This window comes from Leuciscus leuciscus (genome assembly GCF_965113295.1).
Source record: "Leuciscus leuciscus genome assembly, chromosome: 22".
Classification (NCBI taxonomy): Eukaryota; Metazoa; Chordata; class Actinopteri; order Cypriniformes; family Leuciscidae; genus Leuciscus; species Leuciscus leuciscus.
In genome coordinates, this window is record NC_138746.1 from 16,979,993 (window position 1) to 16,992,528 (window position 12,536).

Genomic DNA, 12,536 nt, shown 5'->3' on the forward strand with positions numbered 1-12,536 from the left:
AACATCACTCTTTGTACTTGACACTAATTTACACACTTCAGGGATTCATTGCAGATTTATAAAACATTTTAGTAGCAGGCAAATGGGAATATTACATATGTGTTTCAGCACTCCAAATCTGCCTGAATTGAAAATAATAATACCTCTTGTCATGTATTGAGTGTTTTGCTTTGCTCCTGTCAGGAGGAAAGAAATTACAAGCTGTAAAATCCCATGCAGGGCATTTGCATATCTCCATATTTTAGGACATAAGTCATACAGACAGGCATGCTGGAATTTCGTTCTGGTGGTGTGAGGCAGCGCAGCGTGTGCAGTGAGTGATTCTCTCTGATGCACTACTAGACGCTCGCTCGCGTCGCGCGGCCTCCCCCTGGTCAGTTGAGTCGTGCAGCATTGGCTGAGGAGCCAGTAGATGCGCGCGGTGTCTCGGCACTGTTGGAAGAGTCATTGTTCCTTGACGTCACCACTCAGCCAAGCCTGGCGCTGCTGCTCTCAAACATGTCTTTGTTATTCAGAGCTTTCCATCGGCGAATCGCAAAATACGGAATGAGCTGTTCCTTGTTTTAGCGGGAAGTAAGAGGACTCACATGGACGCACGTTTGTTTGTGTTTGGGGACGAGATTTCTTTGAGAATAACTTCTGTTCATATTAATATATGAAATAAAAAATAAATTAAAAACATGTAATTTTATAATACATATTATTATTAGATTTTTGTCAAACATTTATACAAACACAATAAGCCATATTATAATATCATTTAATTTTAAATAATATACTTTTTTTTTTTTAAATGTAGAAAAGAAAAAGGAAAAAAACTTAAAACAAGAGTATGATATCACAAAATAATAGCATTTATATATATATATATATATATATATATAAATAATTATTTGTTTTTGTATATTGTATATATGATGTTTACAGTATATATATATATATATATATATATATATATATATATATATATATATATGTAGGCTACTGTAAACATATACACAATATACAAAAACAAATATATATAAATAACTACAACCCATATAACACACATATAACACACACACACACACACACACACACACACACACACACACACACACACACACACACACACACACACACACACACACACACACACACACACACACACACAAAAACCGATATTTGTTATTTCATATATATAGGCTATATATATATATTTGTATACAATTGTGTATATGATGTTTACTGATAATTAGAATGGTCACATTTTGTTGTAATTCTTATCTACTACTTAAAATACAATATATTAATAAAACTAAGTACAAAAGCCCTCTTCCTTTTATAAATTGTAAATCATAACAATAAGTCTTACGTAAGTCTTTAGTCTTACCTAAGCACGTTTTCATCAATATCCTGGAAAGACAATAAAATAAAGCCAAACGATATACTGTAGTATTCAAACAGCAAACGACCTGGCACTCGCGTGTGAATCCAGTCCGTTCATCTGCAAACGCCGCCTGGTGTCTTCCAAACGCGCGAGCGCTTTACGCGACTCTGGGACACATTTTGTCAGCAACCAGCAAGCATGGCTCTGTGGTAATAGAATAGCCCGTGTAATTTGACACTTCAACTTGCCGTGCACTACGTTAGTTGATTCAGACAGTCACACTAACGAAACGCCGTGCGCTTTTCTCTCAGTGTTTGTGAAGTGTGAGGGGAGAAAACAGATCGTAACTTCAAATCCAGGAGGTTTTAGGCGCCGTGCTGTGATTGGACCTAAAAGTAAGTTGTGGTTGTGTTTTCCTATCATTTTCACACCTTGCTCGCTGGAAAGGTTTTTATGCATTGCATTGAAATGAATCCGTAGCCTCCGCGCTAGCTCCAACCTCAGCTAACAATAGAGTCACTTAAAGTATCGCTGAGATGTGTACACATGTATTTCTGCGCAGGAAACAATCGCACTTACTGAAGCGTTGGCGATACGTTGGCTTTGTGTTTTCGAAGCAAAGCACTATTGAGCGCTTTTTTTCCCCCTGGACAGTGGCGTTCAGAGGAACGCGGAATTTGGCTGAACTGGATAAGCCCACCGTTTACATACCGTTCAGCATATCGTTTTGGTGTGTTGCATTGTTCAGATGAAGAGGGCACTGTCATGCGGTGGACGGTTGGTTGGCACGTAGATGGGCACAATTGGATGGCTTCGTTGCACAAATGTAATTTAAATTCGCCGGGTCTTTTTGATTAGGGGAAATTATATTGTAGCTCCTTGATAAGCAATAGGAAACAAGGCTTTCAACCATGTGCTGAAATGTGATGTGATGTTTCATGCCGTTGTGTAGTAACAGGACAACCGCGTTGATACATTGTGACCGCTGATATTGTAACATTTCGTTCGAATCTTGGATTCGGTGAATGCTTGAATGGAACAGACTTTGAGGACACAAGCAGTGTTGGGTGCCAACTGACTATATGTGATCTGGATGTCGTAATCCGATTAGAAAAATCAAGTGTTTGCAATTAGAAACCATTTCGTTTTATATATACATAATTAGATGACAGTTGACTTATGGATTTTATAATTGCATATGGGTTACATTGCCCACCAGGAAACGCAATAATGTTTAAATGATCAGTAGTTTACAGATTGTGCCCCTAAAATGTAAAATATACACGCAAAAATAAATTTAAGCTGATACTTTAAAAAGATTGATGTGGAATGCAATTATTGTTTAAAAAAATAATGTCTAAAACATACTAGTTACTAGTCTTAACTATTTTACTATTGTTTAATCTAAGGATTCTTTATTTGTACATATTCTTTCAGCAGACGCCTTTATTCAAAGTGACTTACAAACGAGGAATACAAAAAGTGATTTATCTTAAGTCAAACAGGAGAAGTGCTTGTAATACAAAGTTTTGTACATTGCTCAGATTAGACATTCACAATAGTACAGAATAGTACTTGATGCTGAAAGTTGAATCACAAATAAGTGCAAGATGTAAGAATAAGTTGACAAAAATGATGTTTTAGAATATGTTTCTCTTTGCTCATGTTTGTATTTTTTATCAAAATCCAGAAGTGATCTGATTAGTTCATCTGAAAATGGCCACTGATTACAATTTTAGCCATGCAATTTGTAATAGTTGCCAGATTACGTTTATAAGTAATCTACCAAAGACTGGTTGCAAGATACAATACAGTTCATGCATGCCAAGTGTCCACCAAGTGTTCTCTTGGTAATCCATGGGCTATTTTGTGTGCTTAGTAAGTGAATATTTTATTTAAGAGATTATTACAACTGTCAGCTTTGGTTAATAAGTTTTTATTTTCCGACATGATGTTGAATCAAGTTATTTATTGATGGTTTTTGATCTAGCATGGCCCATGCTTTATGCATGGTCATGTTAATGCTTTTGATTCTAGAAATACATATTTTATTACTGTTGGAGAGTCTTCTACCCTTAGTACTACAAGAAGCCTAAACACATAGCTGAAATTCTTTCTAGCAACAATTTGAGTTTACAGTAAATTGTCATTGTTTTTATGAAAATAGGTTTTGTTTCCTCTAAACCAAGTTTTAACACTGGAGTTTCTCTTTTTAGTGGACACGGTTGTTGGAAGCAGACAGTTTTTTTTGGATGGTTCTTCAGTCAAAGTTGCCATTTAATGACAATTTCTTGGTCACCTCTTTAGTACTTTAATCACAGTCAATGTTTACATGGCTGTGTGAGTGCTGATAATGTTAAAAACTTCCCCCTTACTTCAGGGTGGATTGCATCTGGAACAAAGGTGAAAGTACCTAGCTCTCCGCTCACTCATTTTGAATTGTGGTGTTGGTTCATGTTAACATTATTGGAGGAGGCATATTGTAAAGGCCAATTATTGTTTGCAAATGTTTAAAAATGAAGACTGGAGTCTAATTTGATGAGTCTGCTGGGGGTGTATTTTAAAACACAGTAGATTTACCCACCAGTGTGACATCCTCTGTATGAGTGGCTTAACTTGTATGAGTCAGGAATGGAGAATTTGTCTAGGAGAGGAGAGGAGTTGAGTTTATTTTCTTCCCTTCTTCAGACAGGGGCCCCAGGTTGAGGATCATCATTACCAAGGGCAGAGGTTTTAGCCATAGTCATGTAAAGACACAGACAGAGCTCAAGTCATTCTGTCAGCGGGGCTAAAGAGGAATTGCGGAGGGCTTAATTGAGCTTAATGTGGGATTAAACTTCCATAAAATCGTTGAAAAGTTGTTTTCAAAATGCCAAAATCGAGAGAATCACAAGATATGTCATTTGAACAAATTAACATTGTCAAAAATGTATCAGATTTTACACGCAAATTATTCAGTAACAGGTTTATTAGTTATTATTGCTCACATCGCTGCGCATTTATGCACATTTGTGTCTCTATTGTGTCTAGCCTAACAAATGTGTTCAAGGTTGTCCAGTTTAGGAGCGTAGTCTAGATGATCTCTTTTCACATTCAAATTCTTGGCATGTGTGACAAAAGCTTGCCTAATTCACTGGGCGATTTAAGGCTGGGAATTGTGAGTGATCCAGCTATACAATATTATCATGATACTTGGGTCACAAATCACAATACTATACAGAAAGAGTACTGTTTATAAGTTGCAATATGACAAGTGTTGTGGACTTGTGAACTTAAAAAAAAAAAAGAGTGCCAGCATCATTAGTTCAGCATGAAACTTTCCCCCCCAAATGATAGAAGGAAAAACAGACATTTTCTTAAATAAAAAAAATGCTCTAAAATGTCAATATTTTGATAATATATTTCATGACACTATAATATATTTGTTTCCCCGACTTCTAGACAACTAATTTGAGTTAAACGCAGATTTATAGTTTGTTGAGTTTAAGAATTTTTGAATGATGAGACCTAATATGAGTTAAAATGACATTGGTAGCCTCCATTAAAGAGATATTTCACCCAAAAATTAATATTCTGTCATCACTTACTCCCCTTCAGGTTGTTACAAACTTCTATGAGTTTCTTTCTTCTGTTAAACATAAAAGAAGATATTTTGAAGAACGTGGGTAACCAAACAGTTGAAGGCCGCATTGACTTCCATAGTATTGAAAAAAATAATTTGGAAGTCAATGGTTTGGTTACCGACATTCTTCAAAATATCTTCCTTTATGTTCAACAGAAGAAAGTAACTCATAGAAGTTTGTAACAACCTGAGGGTAAGTAAATGATGACAGAATTTTCATTTTTGGGTGGAATATCCCTTTAATAGTGTTTCATACTTCATTTCTTTATTTCCTCTCCTTGCGTATAGCCAGAATAAGACAATATGGGTTTTTTTACCAGGTAAAAATACCAATCAGTGTTTTGACAGTTTGACATTTAACTTAGCACTATTGTGGTGAAATTGTGAAATAGTAGGCCCACGTTCATTCATCATAAAGCTGAACAGTCGTCTAGCCACCACCCGCACACACCCACTCTTGAACCTGAGTCAGGCTTTGTTTGACTCCACATGCTGCACTGTGGATCATTTATTACTCTTAATACGCTGATGGCCTTTTTGAACAGTTCACATTACGTGTGCATAACCGCCTGCTCGACTTGTGTATGCACTTTCGTTTCTGTGGTTATCGGGGTTAATACCTTTACGTGAAATGTTGCCTCCGAACCACAGATTATTCAGACAATAGGAGTGCATGACTTCTTATTTCCTTGCAGACTTACGGGTATGTTGGTCCGTTTCATCTTGCGGTTCGTGACCTCGGTGAAGCAGAGGGAGAGAGACTTTTGATTTTAATTGCATGCATCTGCAAAGAGCGTGGCGTGGGACTGAATCTGCTTCCAGGCTGCATAAGTTGAAAGCTTGTTGAAGGCTGCCTCTGACTCTTGAGCTGACAATGTGACCATGGATGCACTGGGATGCGATGTGCAAAGCATTAGCTAGCTGGTGCCATTCTAAGTGCTTTACCCCTCAGATAGGGACTGTCAGGCCCACAATGTCACAGGCTCATGCATGTTTGATTTGACGCTCTTTGAAAAATGAACGCAGAAGATGTCACAATGGCTGTATCCCGTTTCTGTCGGCGAGAGCAAGTACTTTGAACCAAAAATGACACCCAGTTACTTTTTTTCCCCAGTGCAAGGGCTTGATATTTGGAACTATAGGACAAAATGTCCCCACCACACTGACAATTTTGCATGATCACAAGCAATTACCTTCGTTTTTTGGTGCCAATAAAAGCTCGCAGTGCTTTGAAGTCTGACTGCCGCTGTGTGCTGTGCAAATCCAGCTTAAGCAAAACAAACATATTGTCCTCAACCTGTTTTCTTTTGACTGAGGCAAATTAGTGTACATTCAGTGAGCCATGTTCTCCATGCTAAACTGTTAAGTCCCGCTACTCTTTTAAAGAGATCCATCTCTCTTTTGGAAACAAATATCTGCGTTGTTAAGGACACTGATTCTATAGGTCTATAATGGTCTATAGAGAGTCAGGGCTTGGTTTCATGTCATTGAATGCAACGAGTGATGCAACTGGTTGTACAAAAGTTGTTAATAGATATTTCTACATTCAAATTCTGCATTGTTTTAGGTTTTTTTTGCAGTGCATATCTGTATGCATGCATGCATTTATTCAGACTTTGCACAACGCCAATGCATCTGCGTTCATTTTATGTATTGAAATACTGCCATGTATCATGTGGAAACCTTGGACCATGTCACCGCGTCTGAGCTGTCTGTCTCAGTCTGCGAGTGGGAGATTTCCCTCCGTCCCTGCGAGTGATCGCTGTGTTTCTGAGAGGGACGTGCAATTACTTTCAACATGGCCTGGGGGATTCATACATGTTTTCTGACAAAGTAAATTAATTAGGTTTTCTTAGGAAAGATAAATATTATTTCTCATCCAAATTCGCCTTTTATGGGATAGGGGATTTGCGTCTGCGCGCGCCAAATGACACGCACACATAACCTTGGCTTAGACATTTGCACAAGGTGAGACTAAATGAAAGCTGAATGAAAGGCAACTTCAAGATGTCAGGAGAACATGACAAATGGACGGTGGCGAATTAAATTCATAGTAGATCCGTCAAATCCCTTAGTGTCGGAGGAAAAATGTGAATTTATATTAAACAGTAAAAATGCATTTGATTTGTTTTCCAGTTTTTAATAATAGACAAGATGATTTCTGTTGGCAAGGTCTATTCATTTAACATACATACTACATATAAATATTACTGTTTTTGAAATATATTTCAATGTTTTTAATTTAATCACCATGCTTGAATATGAAACTTTAACTAGACACACAATATGATACAATATGACCAGTCAATAATTATACTGATTCAGTGTTGCAAATTTCATAATTTAGCATGTACACACAGTTCTGATATTTTGTATGGCTTTTGTTTTAGTAAGAGAGTCAAATTTAACTCGGTAACCACTCCGACAGATTTAGTGACCGATTCACGAGTTTGATTCAGACTGAGTTCATGGGTCTGTTTGACTGATTTGAGAATCAGGTGACAGTGGTCATACTGTATGTTATAGAAAATAATAAAAGAAATATGCATTGTCTTTGTTTTATTTTGTGATACCCAACACTTTCAGTCATTACATTCAGATTGCAAGTTTATAACTCTGGTAAAACTCCTTTTTTTGACACCATGGGCCAGATTTACTAACACTCTTTTGGTGTTAAAAAAGACTTCTGTCAGGATTTACTAAACACACGCAGTGAAAAATTTGCGCTGAAAAGGTGTGGACACAGTTATTTTTGCGGCTGACCTTATCGCATATGCATTTGTCAGAGTTTCCCTTTCAGACGCAACATTTATGGGAGGAATCACGCAAGGTGATTTACTAAGGTTTGCGCTAGTCAATTTACTCGTATTTGCGCCATTATTTACCACACAAAAAAGCATGTCTTAAACCAGATGCTAATTTGCGCTTCTCTTGGTAGGTTGTATCTCTTCAGTCGATCACGCGCAGAACTTTCCACTTCCTTCTGTGCTTTTATGGGATTGTGCTCTCACGCTAATTTGCGCTGTTTAGTAAATCTGGGCCTATATATTCAGCAGCAGCAGAGCACCACTGCACTGGTATGGTGTAATATCATATTAATCTTGCGTAGTATACTGTTAAAACAGCTAAGCAGTTTAACATTAAGCAGTTTTCTATTATCTTTTTGTCATATCATATAGATATCATTCTGATATTCCATGTTTTTATTATCTGGATTCTACTATAGCACTTATTAACTGTTCAAGGCAGATCTCAGAATGAAAATGTATTCCATCTGAGAACACACCTCTTGCTCCACAAATACACTTCATGCATCACAGCCTCCGTGCAGAGCTCATGAGGTGACAGCTGTAGGCAACAGAGAGACGTTCATGGAGTGCTAGTGCAGACTCTGCGCCAGATAGAGCATGATAAATCCAGAGCCGTGTAAGTGTGTTTGTCTGCGCGTGTATGTCCAGGCTCAAATTGGCATGCAATGGCAAGCACCTCTTCCCAGGTAAGTGCTGTGTGCCCTGGCCCTTAATGACTGTTTCATAAGCCACACTCTTGGTGGCCACTATGTGCCCTCCCCTCTCGTTCACCCCTGCGGTTCTGAACCAGACTGCTTCACACTCTTATGAGCTCATGTCTTTTAATATCTCTACCTGGGCTGTTCAGATAAAGAGCCATATTAGAAACCCCAGAGTGCAAATATTGTAAAATGGCAGGTCTGGTGTAGTGGTTTTCGCTGAGCCTTGTCATGGAGGAAAAAGTCGAGTTGATTTAATGGTGGCTAGTGTCTTAGAACTCCAAGGCAATTAGGTGTTTTTTCACGGCCAACGTTTATTTATGCTGTAACAAATTGAAACTACAAGTTTTGTGTCGTCTGAATACCACCACAATAAAGTTGTCAGAGATAAGAGTAAGCGATATTGCAAACTAAACCTTGATATTTCATACCTCATTCTTGCACACATCTTCTGAGAAAACAGAAGCCATTGTTGCACTGATCATTTATCATTGCTGTAATGAGATTAAACTAATCGTGTATTCCAGAGACAGCAATGATACACTGTGTGGGGCTTGCCAGGGATCATCTTCAAACAGTATTTGTCATTGTCTCTCAGTGCTTTTTAATTAACTGTTGACAAACAGCGTAAGCCTTTTGGGTGTTATGATTTAAAAGCAGTCCCATTTCAGTGCGTCCTAAAATATGGTTTCTTTAAAGACAAAAGCTAGAAAGAAATATGTTTTGCTATCTATTAGGCAGGAGCTCTGTAATGTCTTGCTCCAAAATCTAGTGAGCTGACTTTGGAGAGTAACTGTAACCTTGAAGGGAGAGTTCACATAAAATTCATTATTTACTCATCCTCATGTCATTTCATGTGGAACACAAATTATATTTTGGAAAGTGCTGTGTATTTTTTGTCCACACAAAGAAAGTAAATGCTTTGTATGGACCAAAAAAAAGGACACTTTATTCAAAATATCTACTTTTGTGTTCCACAGAAGAAAGCCATTCAGTTTGGAACGACATGAGGGTGAGTAAATGATGAAACCATTTTCATTTTTAGCCTAGGTGCAAAGGTGTTTTAAAGCACTGTTACTAAACTTGCAATTTTATTTGTGTTAAGTTGCTGCGTATATAGATGCATTTCAAATGAGCTGTTATTTTAGTATTAAATATACTATTATAGTATTTATTACTATTTTGAAGTGCTTTTCATGTTTCCAATTAACATTTTAAGTTTAAGTAAATTTGTGCTCTTATCATATTTATTAGCTTTTTAACATGTCCATTTAGCTTTAATTTTCTTTTCCATTTTAGTACTTCAACTTAGACTTATTTCAGTTAGTTGCCAAAGGCAAAATTTCCATGTTTTATGTTTAATTATTTCATCTAATTCTTATATATTATTTTAGATTTATTTCAGTTACCAAAAATTATTTAATAATTTAAGTTTTTGTTCAGTTACCAATAACAACACTGCCAATTGGTCACTTATAAAGCTTCATGATGGTTACAATGCTCCCATAGAAGGCAGCTTCCTATGTAGGCAGTAAAACAGCTAGCTAGTTTTTGAAACAGAGCTTCTGAGTAAGTGGTTTTCTTAAACGCGTTCAATGTTTCATTAGTGGCTGCTGAGATCGTTAATCTGCTCTTTCAGTATAGTGAGCTTGTTGCTGATGCATAAGCAAACAGTGTTCACATGAAATGTTTTAATTGCACATTAACCCACTGCTGGCTTATTAATCTGGCATGCCTTAAAGACGGCACGGCATCCGTTACATTCCCCCATAGTTTTCTCTGCCGCCGTGGCCCTGAGTGAGACGTTGAGCTTCAGAGTGAATTGTTGTTTTATTAGCTAGATTGAGCTGGTGGCGCGATGCACGTTGGGTGCGTGTCCTCCGAGGACGCCTCTGAGAGCTCCGCATCTGCAGTAAGTAGTCACCAGGGACGGATGGCACATGCCAGCTCAAATTTTCATGGCGGCCCTCAGACGAGAAACAGCAGACCGGGAATAACATGCAGATCTTTTTTTCCCCCCCTGTCACCATCACAGATATAGGAAAGCAAAGTACCTTTTTCAGGACATCTTGAGCATCTAATCAATATCACTGAGTGTTATTGAGGTTGGCTTGCTGTGCCTTACCCTGTTCTAGCTCTCGAAAGCAGCCTTTGTGCACATGGCTGTCTAATTTTCTCTGGAATTCTTTTGACTCTGGGACACAGGAACAGAGGAAACTCAATCTGGAGTGCCCTGAGGGGTTCCTCTGCAAGAGAATTCCCACCCAGATAGTTGCCAACACCCACACAAACATTTATATAGGTTTGTTTTCAAGGAAGAGAGCGCAAACCTCAAACCTGCGTCACACCACAGCCGTCGACAACCGCAGAAGGCGAAGCAGCTTGTTTATTAGTGGGCAGGTGGGAAGTGTAATGGCAGTTGAACATGTGCACAGGGGCCACTGCTTATGTGCCGCAGTATCATTAATTAGATCACAAGTTGTACTAACAAAGAGCCGCAATGTACATGCTTATTTATTTAACAGGTTGGCCCATTTTGTATTTCACTCTTCATTCTTTATTGAAAAATGGAAGGAAATACTGTGTCTGAGACTGATCATTTATTTAGTTTATTTAAATAAATATGTAATTTTTATTTAAATATGGAAGATTTGGGGATAAAATATCCAAAAACCATTAGAAGAGCGTTTTATATTTTGTTGACTTTATCCCAAATGTTTCCAACAATGTTTAAATCCAGAGAACTCAGCTATTTTAACCAGTGTAACGTCCCATGTCATTGTGTCGCCTGCCAATGATGTCATATCCGCTTTACCCTCGATTACCAGTTTTACTTCCATAGAAACCATGGAAACACCAAAGATGCTTTAATATATTTTGTTTTATTAGACAGGTCAGTACATGTTTGATACTAATCATTGTTTTCTGTCGATAAAGGTATCAAAACCATTGTTACATGCTTAGTCTTGCTGTTTGAATCAAAACTGACTTCGGAATGTTACAAATGTACGATACCGGCATTTCCTTCTAGCATTTTGAGCGCTATTGAACGGATTCCTAAACAACTCTGATTGGCCATTGCGTTCCCACGCTCAACATATATGTCTCTGATTAACTACAATGATCAACGCTTCAAAAACATGTTGTCTTCTTCACTGAGCGCTTACACAGATACACACGGGAGCGTTTGAAAGCTGGCATCTATCGGCGGGTCCTCAATCCCTAAAACAGCGCTCAAAATGCTAGAGGTAAATGCTGGTATCGTCACATTTTTGTAAATTTCAACAACACTACTTTAATCATAACTCGTGAAATATGCATAAACAAATAAATGAAAGGAGCGGCAGCGGCCGACTGCAGGTCTTGGCCCCACTCTGCTTCATAGCACAGTAACGTTAAAAAAAACTTCATTTCATTACCTCATCCATGAACACGATTTCTCCCCGAGTCCCATCGGATTGCTTTCCATCTGCTGTGGAGGTGAAGACGACATCACCCATGATTCCACGCTCATTCACGGTATCATCAAGCTACGCCTTTGATATTGTTTTGAATTCGCCTCTAGCGGCGAAACTTGCATAATGTGCCTTTAATTAAATATAAATTAATTAAATTAAAAGATTATGTTATTGATTTGTTATTAGTATTTTTTAAGAGTACATTAAACGATTTAGCTATTAATAGGTGTACATTATATTTGGCTCATTGACATTTTAAGCAGTGCCTTGCAATGTGACATGCTATACGCTATCTAAATCGATTGTATTGTAACTACATTTTTCTACATTTGCACATTTTTTTTGTATTAAATTAATTTGTCACACCAAAGAAGTGTGAATCTAAAAATGACAAAAAATACATTATATTTGTCAACGGGCTTGCTTGCTTTTTATTGTGTTGCTATGTGTAATGTATCCTTAAAATATCCTTTTATCACATTGCAATGATCGGAAATGGTTTGTTGTGGCTATTTGTTAGAAATTAATATTTTTCTCTGCCTTCTCTGTTGTTATGAAATGGCCAAATATGTGTTCTGT

At 37.6% G+C, this 12,536-nt stretch overlaps 1 protein-coding gene across 2 annotated transcripts in view; it reads left to right on the top strand.

Moving 5' to 3' along the window:
* Positions 1-1,626: 1,626 nt before the first annotated feature.
* Positions 1,627-12,536, top strand: part of zmiz1a (zinc finger, MIZ-type containing 1a) — a 133,318-nt gene continuing 122,408 nt past the window's right edge. Inside the window, exon 1 of one of the 2 annotated variants that reach the window (XM_082153141.1) lies at positions 1,627-1,764. The gene's annotated coding sequence lies outside the window, so the exon portion shown is untranslated. Of the gene's footprint in view, positions 1,772-12,536 lie in introns of both variants that reach the window. The other variant, XM_082153143.1, reaches the window with a different exon arrangement.